Source organism: Chiloscyllium plagiosum, unplaced genomic scaffold (genome assembly GCF_037043375.1).
Source record: "Chiloscyllium plagiosum isolate Xiang-an unplaced genomic scaffold, Cpla_swu_hap1 HiC_scaffold_183, whole genome shotgun sequence".
In the NCBI taxonomy this organism is placed as follows: Eukaryota; Metazoa; Chordata; class Chondrichthyes; order Orectolobiformes; family Hemiscylliidae; genus Chiloscyllium; species Chiloscyllium plagiosum.
In genome coordinates this window covers 22,501-35,000 of record NW_028270322.1, presented here as the reverse complement: position 1 = coordinate 35,000, position 12,500 = coordinate 22,501, and positions in this window count along the sequence as shown.

The window sequence follows — 12,500 nt, the reverse complement described above, 5'->3', positions numbered from 1 at the left end:
TGGGTGACGAGCACCGCAGGGCGGCAGAGCCAACGCGCTTTGCCGGGTGGCAGGGGAGGACCAGCCTATTCGCCATAGCGGCCCGACCACTACCAGAGCCGGTCGTGCGAATCGCGCGAGGCCTGCTCGCCTCGTAACGAGGCTTTAAGGGAGTGCTCAGGCAAGGGTCAGCCCGCACCCTTCCTGGCAACACCCAAAGGGAACCAAGGCCACTCGCGTCTCTCGCCTTTCATTTTCGACACGAGCGCCTGTGGAGGAACGGCCGGATACAACGTGGGGATTGCCCGCCCTCCAGTCGTTTCAAGAGACCTCTGCCCCGGCCTCTGACCGAGTTGCACAAACCTGGGTGTGCTCAGGCAAGGGTCAGACCACATCCTTCATGGCAACACCCAAAGGGAACCAAGGCCACTCGCGTCTCTCGCCTTTCATTTTCGACACGAGCGCCTGTGGAGGGACGGCCGGATACAACGTGGGGATTGCCCGCCCTCCAGTCGTTTCAAGAGACCTCTGCCCCCGGCCTCTGACTGAGTTGCACAAACCTTGGTGTGCTCAGGCAAGGGTCAGACCACATCCTTCCTGGCAACACACAAGGGAAGCAAGGCCACTCGCCTCTCTCGCCTTCAATTTCGGCACGAGCGCCTGTGGAGGGACGGCCGGATTCAACGTGGGGATTGCCCGCCCTCCAGTCGTTTCAAGAGACCTCTGCCCCCGGCCTCTGACTGAGTTGCACAAACCTTGGTGTGCTCAGGCAAGGGTCAGACCACATCCTTCCTGGCAACACACAAGGGAAGCAAGGCCACTCGCCTCTCTCGCCTTCAATTTCGGCACGAGCGCCTGTGGAGGGACGGCCGGATTCAACGTGGGGATTGCCCGCCCTCCAGTCGTTTCAAGAGACCTCTGCCCCGGCCTCTGACCGAGTTGCACAAACATGGGTGTGCTCAGGCAAGGGTCAGCCCGCATCCTTCCTGGCAACACCCAAAGGGAACCAAGGCCACTCACGTCTCTCTCGCCTTTCATTTTCGACACGAGCGCCTGTGGAGGGACGTCCGGATTCAACGTGGGGATGGCCCGTCCTCCAATCGTGTCAAGAGACCTCCGCCCCGGCCTCTGACCGAGTTGCACAAACCTGGGTGACGAGCACCGCAGGGCGGCAGAGCCGTCGCACTTGGCCGGGTGGCAGCGGGAAGGACCAGCCTATTCACAATAGCGGCCACCCACTCCCAGAGCCGGTCGTGCGGCACCCGAGGCCGACCCTCGACTCGTAAGAGGCTTTAACGTGTGCTCAGGCAAGGGTCAGCCCACACCCTTCCTGGCGGCACCCAAGGGATCCAGGCCACTCGCGTCTCTCGCCTTCATTTTGGACACGAGCGCCTGTGGACGGACGGCCGGAGTCAACGTGGGGATGGCCCGTCCTCCAATCGTGTCAAGAGACCCCCCGCACCGGCCTCTGACCGAGTTCCCCAAACCTGGGTGACAAGCAGCGCAGGGCGGCAGAGCCGTCGCACTTGGCCGGATGGCAGCGGGAAGGACCAGCCTATTCACAATAGCGGCCACCCACTCCCAGAGCCGGTCGTGCGGCGCCCGAGGCCGACCCTCGACTCGTAAGAGGCTTTACAGTGTGCTCAGGCAAGGGCCAGCCTACACCCTTCCTGGCGGCACCCAAGGGATCCAGGCCACTCGCGTCTCTCGCCTTCATTTTGGACACGAGCGCCTGTGGACGGACGGCCGGAGTCAACGTGGGGGTGGCCCGTCCTCCAATCGTGTCAAGAGACCCCTGCACCGGCCTCTGACCGAGTTCCCCAAACCTGGGTGACGAGCACCGCAGGGCGGCAGCGCCGTCGCACTTGGCCGGATGGCAGCGGGAAGGACCAGCCTATACACAATAGCGGCCACCCACTCCCAGAGCCGGTCGTGCGGCGCCCGAGGCCGTCCCTCGACTCGTAAGGGGCTTTAACGTGTGCTCAGGCAAGGGTCAGCCCACACCCTTCCTGGCGGCACCCAAGGGATCCAGGCCACTCGCGTCTCTCGCCTTCATTTTGGACACGAGCGCCTGTGGACGGACGGCCGGAGTCAACGTGGGGGTGGCCCGTCCTCCAATCGTGTCAAGAGACCCCTGCACCGGCCTCTGACCGAGTTCCCCAAACCTGGGTGACGAGCACCGCAGGGCGGCAGCGCCGTCGCACTTGGCCGGATGGCAGCGGGAAGGACCAGCCTATACACAATAGCGGCCACCCACTCCCAGAGCCGGTCGTGCGGCGCCCGAGGCCGTCCCTCGACTCGTAAGGGGCTTTAACGTGTGCTCAGGCAAGGGTCAGCCCACACCCTTCCTGGCGGCACCCAAGGGATCCAGGCCACTCGCGTCTCTCGCCTTCATTTTGGACACGAGCGCCTGTGGAGGGACGGCCGGAGTCAACGTGGGGATGGCCCGTCCTCCAATCGTGTCAAGAGACCCCCCGCACCGGCCTCTGACCGAGTTCCCCAAACCTGGGTGACGAGCACCGCAGGGCGGCAGAGCCGTCGCACTTGGCCGGATGGCAGCGGGAAGGACCAGCCTATTCACAATAGCGGCCACCCACTCCCAGAGCCGGTCGTGCGGCGCCCGAGGCCGGCCCTCGACTCGTAAGAGGCTTTAACGTGTGCTCAGGCAAGGGTCAGCCCACACCCTTCCTGGCGGCACCCAAGGGATCCAGGCCACTCGCGTCTCTCGCCTTCATTTTGGACACGAGCGCCTGTGGAGGGACGGCCGGAGTCAACGTGGGGATGGCCCGTCCTCCAATCGTGTCAAGAGACCCCCCGCCACGGCCTCTGACCGAGTTCCCCAAACCTGGGTGACGAGCAGCGCAGGGCGGCAGAGCCGTCGCACTTGGCCGGATGGCAGCAGGAAGGACCAGCCTATTCACAATAGCGGCCACCCACTCCCAGAGCCGGTCGTGCGGCGCCCGAGGCCGGCCCTCGACTCGTAAGAGGCTTTACGGAGTGCTCAGGCAAGGGTCAGCCCGCACCCTTCCTGGCAGCACCCAAGGGAACCAGGCCACTCGCGTCTCTCGCCTTCATTTTGGACACGAGCGCCTGTGGAGGGACGGCCGGAGTCAACGTGGGGATGGCCCGTCCTCCAATCGTGTCAAGAGACCCCCCGCCACAGCCTCTGACCGAGTTCCCCAAACCTGGGTGACGAGCACCGCAGGGCGGCAGAGCCGTCGCACTTGGCCGGGTGGCAGCGGGAAGGACCAGCCTATTCACAATAGCGGCCACCCACTCCCAGAGCCGGTCGTGCGGCGCCCGAGGCCGGCCCTCGACTCGTAAGAGGCTTTAGGGAGTGCTCAGGCAAGGGTCAGCCCGCATCCTTCCTGGCAGCACCCAAGGGAACCAGGCCACTCGCGTCTCTCGCCTTCATTTTGGACACGAGCGCCTGTGGAGGGACGGCCGGAGTCAACGTGGGGATTGCCCGCCCTCCAATCGTGTCAAGAGACCTCCACACAGGTCTCTGACCGACTCTTAGAACAGACAGGGAGAGTTTGGCAATTCTGTCAAAAAATTGACAAAGTGTCAAAAATTCGACTTCCAAGAGCTCTCCAGCATGCACTCATACCCGCCATTAGAGTGCTATGCCCGTGGAACCGTTTTTCGGATGCCTTTCAAAAAGGTCCCGCGCCGCCATTTTGTTCTAAAAATCGTGTTCCCAGAAATCTCCGGGTACCCCGCCAACCTCACTGTGTAACAAATGCAAGTGGCACTGAATGGGTCTGAATTTCAAATTTGACTGCATCGCTCTGGAACTCGATCCCCGCAAAACCGTTTGGATTTTTCCCGCTCGGGACTTCCGCGACAGACAAAGTTAAAGTTTTCGGGCTGCAGACACAAAATGACAGTTGGCCATTTGCCGGGCTCAATTCACACAGTTCCTGCGGCACTTCGGAACACATGTTCGGCGCGAGTTTGTGAATCTTTCCCGATGCTTCGGCACTTTCCTCCGCTGACACTTAGAATATTTTTCACACTTTGCTGAAAAATTTTCTAAGTGTTTTTTCCTAAGTTTTTCTGGTTACTGATTTATTATTTTTGATCATTTTTCTAAGTTTTTCTGGTTACTCATTTCTCATTTTCGGGCATTTTTCTAAGTTTTTCTAGTTACTGATTTCTTCTTTTTGGGCATTTTTCTAAGTTTTTCTGGTTACTCATTTCTCATTTTCGGGCATTTTTCTAAGTTTTTCTAGTTACTGATTTCTTCTTTTTGGGCATTTTTCTAAGTTTTTCTGGTTACTCATTTCTTCTTTTTGGGCATTTTTCTAAGTTTTTCTGGTTACTCATTTCTTCTTTTTGGGCATTTTTCTAAGTTTTTCTGGTTACTCATTTCTCATTTTCGGGCATTTTTCTAAGTTTTTCTAGTTACTGATTTCTTCTTTTTGGGCATTTTTCTAAGTTTTTCTGGTTACTCATTTCTTCTTTTTGGGCATTTTTCTAAGTTTTTCTGGTTACTCATTTCTTCTTTTTGGGCATTTTTCTAAGTTTTTCTGGTTACTCATTTCTCATTTTCGGGCATTTTTCTAAGTTTTTCTAGTTACTGATTTCTTCTTTTTGGGCATTTTTCTAAGTTTTTCTAGTTACTCATTTCTTCTTTTTGGGCATTTTTCTAAGTTTTTCTGGTTACTCATTTCTCATTTTCGGGCATTTTTCTAAGTTTTTCTAGTTACTGATTTCTTCTTTTTGGGCATTTTTCTAAGTTTTTCTGGTTACTCATTTCTTCTTTTTGGGCATTTTTCTAAGTTTTTCTGGTTACTCATTTCTTCTTTTTGGGCATTTTTCTAAGTTTTTCTGGTTACTCATTTCTCATTTTCGGGCATTTTTCTAAGTTTTTCTAGTTACTGATTTCTTCTTTTTGGGCATTTTTCTAAGTTTTTCTGGTTACTCATTTCTTATTTTTGGGCATTTTTCTAAGTTTTTCTAGTTACTGATTTCTTCTTTTTGGGCATTTTTCTAAGTTTTTCTGGTTACTCATTTCTTCTTTTTGGGCATTTTTCTAAGTTTTTCTGGTTACTCATTTCTTCTTTTTGGGCATTTTTCTAAGTTTTTCTGGTTACTCATTTCTCATTTTCGGGCATTTTTCTAAGTTTTTCTAGTTACTGATTTCTTCTTTTTGGGCATTTTTCTAAGTTTTTCTGGTTACTCATTTCTTATTTTTGGGCATTTTTCTAAGTTTTTCTAGTTACTGATTTCTTCTTTTTGGGCATTTTTCTAAGTTTTTCTGGTTACTCATTTCTCATTTTCGGGCATTTTTCTAAGTTTTTCTAGTTACTGATTTCTTCTTTTTGGGCATTTTTCTAAGTTTTTCTGGTTACTCATTTCTTCTTTTTGGGCATTTTTCTAAGTTTTTCTGGTTACTCATTTCTTCTTTTTGGGCATTTTTCTAAGTTTTTCTGGTTACTCATTTCTCATTTTCGGGCATTTTTCTAAGTTTTTCTGGTTACTGATTTCTTCTTTTTGGGCATTTTTTCTAAGTTTTTCTGGTTACTGATTTCCCAACGTTGGAAATGCATGAAACTCGGCCTGAACACGGTGGCAGGGTCCGCTCTCGAAGGCGAGACCTTCGGCAGAACCACCGGGTCAAATCCGGCCGGGCTAGCCGGCCTCGAGCACTCAAAGTCGGTATGAGCAGTCAAGTTCGCTCCCATCACAGTTTGGACCCTAAAAAATCTAAGTGTCACTGGTTACTGATTTGTACTGACTCAAAAAAATTCTAAGTGTCACTGGTTACTGATTTGTACTGACTCTAAAAAATTCTAAGTGTCGTTGGTTACTGATTTGTACTGACTCAAAAAAATTCTAAGTGTCACTGGTTACTGATTTGTACTGACTCAAAAAAATTCTAAGTGTCGTTGGTTACTGATTTGTACTGAGCCTAAAAAATTCTAAGTGTCACTGGTTACTGATTTGTACTGCCTCGAAAAAATTCTAAGTGTCACTGGTTACTGATTTGTACTGCCTCGAAAAAATTCTAAGTGTCACTGGTTACTGATTTGTAACCACCGGGTCAAATCCGGCTGGGCTAGCCGGCCTCGAGCACTCAAAGTCGGTATGAGCAGTCAAGTTCGCTCCCATCACAGTTTGGACCCTAAAAAATCTAAGTGTCACTGGTTACTGATTTGTACTGACTCAAAAAAATTCTAAGTGTCACTGGTTACTGATTTGTACTGACTCTAAAAAATTCTAAGTGTCCTTGGTTACTGATTTGTACTGAGCCTAAAAAATTCTAAGTGTCACTGGTTACTGATTTGTACTGCCTCGAAAAAATTCTAAGTGTCACTGGTTACTGATTTGTACTGCCTCGAAAAAATTCTAAGTGTCACTGGTTACTGATTTGTAACCACCGGGTCAAATCCGGCTGGGCTAGCCGGCCTCGAGCACTCAAAGTCGGTATGAGCAGTCAAGTTCGCTCCCATCACAGTTTGGACCCTAAAAAATCTAAGTGTCACTGGTTACTGATTTGTACTGACTCAAAAAAATTCTAAGTGTCACTGGTTACTGATTTGTACTGACTGGAAAAAATTCTAAGTGTCGTTGGTTACTGATTTGTACTGCATCAAAAAAATTCTAAGTGTCACTGGTTACTGATTTGTACTGACTCAAAAAAATTCTAAGTGTCGTTGGTTACTGATTTGTACTGAGCCTAAAAAATTCTAAGTGTCACTGGTTACTGATTTGTACTGCCTCGAAAAAATTCTAAGTGTCACTGGTTACTGATTTGTAACCACCGGGTCAAATCCGGCTGGGCTAGCCGGCCTCGAGCACTCAAAGTCGGTATGAGCAGTCAAGTTCGCTCCCATCACAGTTTGGACCCTAAAAATTCTAAGTGTCACTGGTTACTGATTTGTACTGAGCCTAAAAAATTCTAAGTGTCCTTGGTTACTGATTTGTACTGACTGGAAAAAATTCTAAGTGTCACTGGTTACTGATTTGTACTGACTCAAAAAAATTCTAAGTGTCGTCGGTTAATGATTTGTAACCACCGGGTCAAATCCGGCCGGGCTAGCCGGCCCCGAGCACTCAAAGTCGGTATGAGCAGTCAAGTTCGCTCCCATCACAGTTTGGACCCTAAAAAAAGTCTAAGTGTCACTGGTTACTGATTTGTACTGACTCAAAAAAATTCTAAGTGTCACTGGTTACTGATTTGTACTGCCTCGAAAAAATTCTAAGTGTCACTGGTTACTGATTTGTAACCACCGGGTCAAATCCGGCTGGGCTAGCCGGCCTCGAGCACTCAAAGTCGGTATGAGCAGTCAAGTTCGCTCCCATCACAGTTTGGACCCTAAAAAATCTAAGTGTCACTGGTTACTGATTTGTACTGACTCAAAAAAATTCTAAGTGTCACTGGTTACTGATTTGTACTGACTCTAAAAAATTCTAAGTGTCCTTGGTTACTGATTTGTACTGAGCCTAAAAAATTCTAAGTGTCACTGGTTACTGATTTGTACTGAGCCTAAAAAATTCTAAGTGTCACTGGTTACTGATTTGTACTGCCTCAAAAAAATTCTAAGTGTCGTCGGTTACTGATTTGTAACCACCGGGTCAAATCCGGCCGGGCTAGCCGGCCCCGAGCACTCAAAGTCGGTATGAGCAGTCAAGTTCGCTCCCATCACAGTTTGGACCCTAAAAAAAGTCTAAGTGTCACTGGTTACTGATTTGTACTGAGCCTAAAAAATTCTAAGTGTCACTGGTTACTGATTTGTACTGCCTCAAAAAAATTCTAAGTGTCGTTGGTTACTGATTTGTAACCACCGGGTCAAATCCGGCTGGGCTAGCCGGCCTCGAGCACTCAAAGTCGGTATGAGCAGTCAAGTTCGCTCCCATCACAGTTTGGACCCTAAAAAAGTCTAAGTGTCACGGGTTACTGATTTGTACTGACTGAATAAAACTCTAAGTGTCGTTGGTTACTGATTGGTACTGACTGAAATAAATTCTAAGTGACGTTGTTTACTGATTTGTAACCACCGGGTCAAATCCGGCCGGGCTAGCCGGCCTCGAGCACTCAAAGTCGGTATGAGCAGTCAAGTTCGCTCCCATCACAGTTTGGACCCTAAAAAAGTCTAAGTGTCACGGGTTACTGATTGGTACTGACTGAAATAAATTCTAAGTGACGTTGTTTACTGATTTGTAACCACCGGGTCAAATTCGGCCGGGCTAGCCGGCCTCGAGCACTCAAAGTCGGTATGAGCAGTCAAGTTCGCTCCCATCACAGTTTGGACCACTTGCCGACTTGGGAAATGCACGAAAATCGGCCCGAACGCGGGGGCCGGTCCGCTCTCAAAGTCGAGACCTTCGGCTGAACCACCGGGTCAAATCCGGCCGGGCTAGCCGGCCCCGAGCACGCAAAGCCGGTATGAGCAGTCAAGTTCGCTCCCATCACAGTTTGGACCACTTGCCGACTTGGGAAATGCACGAAAATCGGCCCGAACGCGGGGGCCGGTCCGCTCCCGAAGGCGGGACACTCACCCTAAGCCTGGCCCCACCGCCGGCCAACACACCCTTCAAAATCACACCCATCCGACAATGCTACTCAAAAAGGATCCAAATTCAGAAACACCCCCTTCAAAAGGCACTCCGTCCCCGGCCACACTACCGGGGCATGCTCCCCTGGGCGATAATTAAGCCCCCACGACTAATTGAAGCCAACCACAGCCGCAACTCGAAAGGAGAAGTCAGTAACCAATTCAAAAATGCACTTGGTTACTGACTTCTACAGACTCAAAAAAATTCTAAGTGTCGTTGGTTACTGATTTGTACTGAGCCTAAAAAATTCTAAGTGTCACTGGTTACTGATTTGTACTGAGCCTAAAAAATTCTAAGTGTCACTGGTTACTGATTTGTACTGACTCAAAAAAATTCTAAGCGTCGTTGGTTACTGATTTGTACTGACTGGAAAAAATTCTAAGTGTCACTGGTTACTGATTTGTACTGCCTCAAAAAAATTCTAAGTGTCACTGGTTACTGATTTGTACTGACTCTAAAAAATTCTAAGTGTCCTTGGTTACTGATTTGTACTGCATCAAAAAAATTCTAAGTGTCGTTGGTTACTGATTTGTACTGCCTCAAAAAAATTCTAAGTGTCACTGGTTACTGATTTGTACTGACTCAAAAAAATTCTAAGTGTCGTTGGTTACTGATTTGTACTGAGCCTAAAAAATTCTAAGTGTCACTGGTTACTGATTTGTACTGCCTCGAAAAAATTCTAAGTGTCACTGGTTACTGATTTGTACTGCCTCGAAAAAATTCTAAGTGTCACTGGTTACTGATTTGTACTGAGCCTAAAAAATTCTAAGTGTCCTTGGTTACTGATTTGTACTGACTGGAAAAAATTCTAAGTGTCACTGGTTACTGATTTGTACTGACTCAAAAAAATTCTAAGTGTCGTCGGTTAATGATTTGTAACCACCGGGTCAAATCCGGCCGGGCTAGCCGGCCCCGAGCACTCAAAGTCGGTATGAGCAGTCAAGTTCGCTCCCATCACAGTTTGGACCCTAAAAAAAGTCTAAGTGTCACTGGTTACTGATTTGTACTGACTCAAAAAAATTCTAAGTGTCACTGGTTACTGATTTGTACTGCCTCGAAAAAATTCTAAGTGTCACTGGTTACTGATTTGTAACCACCGGGTCAAATCCGGCTGGGCTAGCCGGCCTCGAGCACTCAAAGTCGGTATGAGCAGTCAAGTTCGCTCCCATCACAGTTTGGACCCTAAAAAATCTAAGTGTCACTGGTTACTGATTTGTACTGACTCAAAAAAATTCTAAGTGTCACTGGTTACTGATTTGTACTGACTCTAAAAAATTCTAAGTGTCCTTGGTTACTGATTTGTACTGAGCCTAAAAAATTCTAAGTGTCACTGGTTACTGATTTGTACTGAGCCTAAAAAATTCTAAGTGTCACTGGTTACTGATTTGTACTGCCTCAAAAAAATTCTAAGTGTCGTCGGTTACTGATTTGTAACCACCGGGTCAAATCCGGCCGGGCTAGCCGGCCCCGAGCACTCAAAGTCGGTATGAGCAGTCAAGTTCGCTCCCATCACAGTTTGGACCCTAAAAAAAGTCTAAGTGTCACTGGTTACTGATTTGTACTGAGCCTAAAAAATTCTAAGTGTCACTGGTTACTGATTTGTACTGCCTCAAAAAAATTCTAAGTGTCGTTGGTTACTGATTTGTAACCACCGGGTCAAATCCGGCTGGGCTAGCCGGCCTCGAGCACTCAAAGTCGGTATGAGCAGTCAAGTTCGCTCCCATCACAGTTTGGACCCTAAAAAAGTCTAAGTGTCACGGGTTACTGATTTGTACTGACTGAATAAAACTCTAAGTGTCGTTGGTTACTGATTGGTACTGACTGAAATAAATTCTAAGTGACGTTGTTTACTGATTTGTAACCACCGGGTCAAATCCGGCCGGGCTAGCCGGCCTCGAGCACTCAAAGTCGGTATGAGCAGTCAAGTTCGCTCCCATCACAGTTTGGACCCTAAAAAAGTCTAAGTGTCACGGGTTACTGATTGGTACTGACTGAAATAAATTCTAAGTGACGTTGTTTACTGATTTGTAACCACCGGGTCAAATTCGGCCGGGCTAGCCGGCCTCGAGCACTCAAAGTCGGTATGAGCAGTCAAGTTCGCTCCCATCACAGTTTGGACCACTTGCCGACTTGGGAAATGCACGAAAATCGGCCCGAACGCGGGGGCCGGTCCGCTCTCAAAGTCGAGACCTTCGGCTGAACCACCGGGTCAAATCCGGCCGGGCTAGCCGGCCCCGAGCACGCAAAGCCGGTATGAGCAGTCAAGTTCGCTCCCATCACAGTTTGGACCACTTGCCGACTTGGGAAATGCACGAAAATCGGCCCGAACGCGGGGGCCGGTCCGCTCCCGAAGGCGGGACACTCACCCTAAGCCTGGCCCCACCGCCGGCCAACACACCCTTCAAAATCACACCCATCCGACAATGCTACTCAAAAAGGATCCAAATTCAGAAACACCCCCTTCAAAAGGCACTCCGTCCCCGGCCACACTACCGGGGCATGCTCCCCTGGGCGATAATTAAGCCCCCACGACTAATTGAAGCCAACCACAGCCGCAACTCGAAAGGAGAAGTCAGTAACCAATTCAAAAATGCACTTGGTTACTGACTTCTACAGACTCAAAAAAATTCTAAGTGTCGTTGGTTACTGATTTGTACTGAGCCTAAAAAATTCTAAGTGTCACTGGTTACTGATTTGTACTGAGCCTAAAAAATTCTAAGTGTCACTGGTTACTGATTTGTACTGACTCAAAAAAATTCTAAGCGTCGTTGGTTACTGATTTGTACTGACTGGAAAAAATTCTAAGTGTCACTGGTTACTGATTTGTACTGCCTCAAAAAAATTCTAAGTGTCACTGGTTACTGATTTGTACTGACTCTAAAAAATTCTAAGTGTCCTTGGTTACTGATTTGTACTGCATCAAAAAAATTCTAAGTGTCGTTGGTTACTGATTTGTACTGCCTCAAAAAAATTCTAAGTGTCACTGGTTACTGATTTGTACTGACTCAAAAAAATTCTAAGTGTCGTTGGTTACTGATTTGTACTGAGCCTAAAAAATTCTAAGTGTCACTGGTTACTGATTTGTACTGCCTCGAAAAAATTCTAAGTGTCACTGGTTACTGATTTGTACTGCCTCGAAAAAATTCTAAGTGTCACTGGTTACTGATTTGTAACCACCGGGTCAAATCCGGCTGGGCTAGCCGGCCTCGAGCACTCAAAGTCGGTATGAGCAGTCAAGTTCGCTCCCATCACAGTTTGGACCCTAAAAAATCTAAGTGTCACTGGTTACTGATTTGTACTGACTCAAAAAAATTCTAAGTGTCACTGGTTACTGATTTGTACTGACTCTAAAAAATTCTAAGTGTCGTTGGTTACTGATTTGTACTGACTCAAAAAAATTCTAAGTGTCACTGGTTACTGATTTGTACTGACTCTAAAAAATTCTAAGTGTCCTTGGTTACTGATTTGTACTGAGCCTAAAAAATTCTAAGTGTCACTGGTTACTGATTTGTACTGCCTCGAAAAAATTCTAAGTGTCACTGGTTACTGATTTGTACTGCCTCGAAAAAATTCTAAGTGTCACTGGTTACTGATTTGTAACCACCGGGTCAAATCCGGCTGGGCTAGCCGGCCTCGAGCACTCAAAGTCGGTATGAGCAGTCAAGTTCGCTCCCATCACAGTTTGGACCCTAAAAAATCTAAGTGTCACTGGTTACTGCTTTGTACTGACTCAAAAAAATTCTAAGTGTCACTGGTTACTGATTTGTACTGACTGGAAAAAATTCTAAGTGTCGTTGGTTACTGATTTGTACTGCATCAAAAAAATTCTAAGTGTCACTGGTTACTGATTTGTACTGACTCAAAAAAATTCTAAGTGTCGTTGGTTACTGATTTGTACTGAGCCTAAAAAATTCTAAGTGTCACTGGTTACTGATTTGTACTGCCTCGAAAAAATT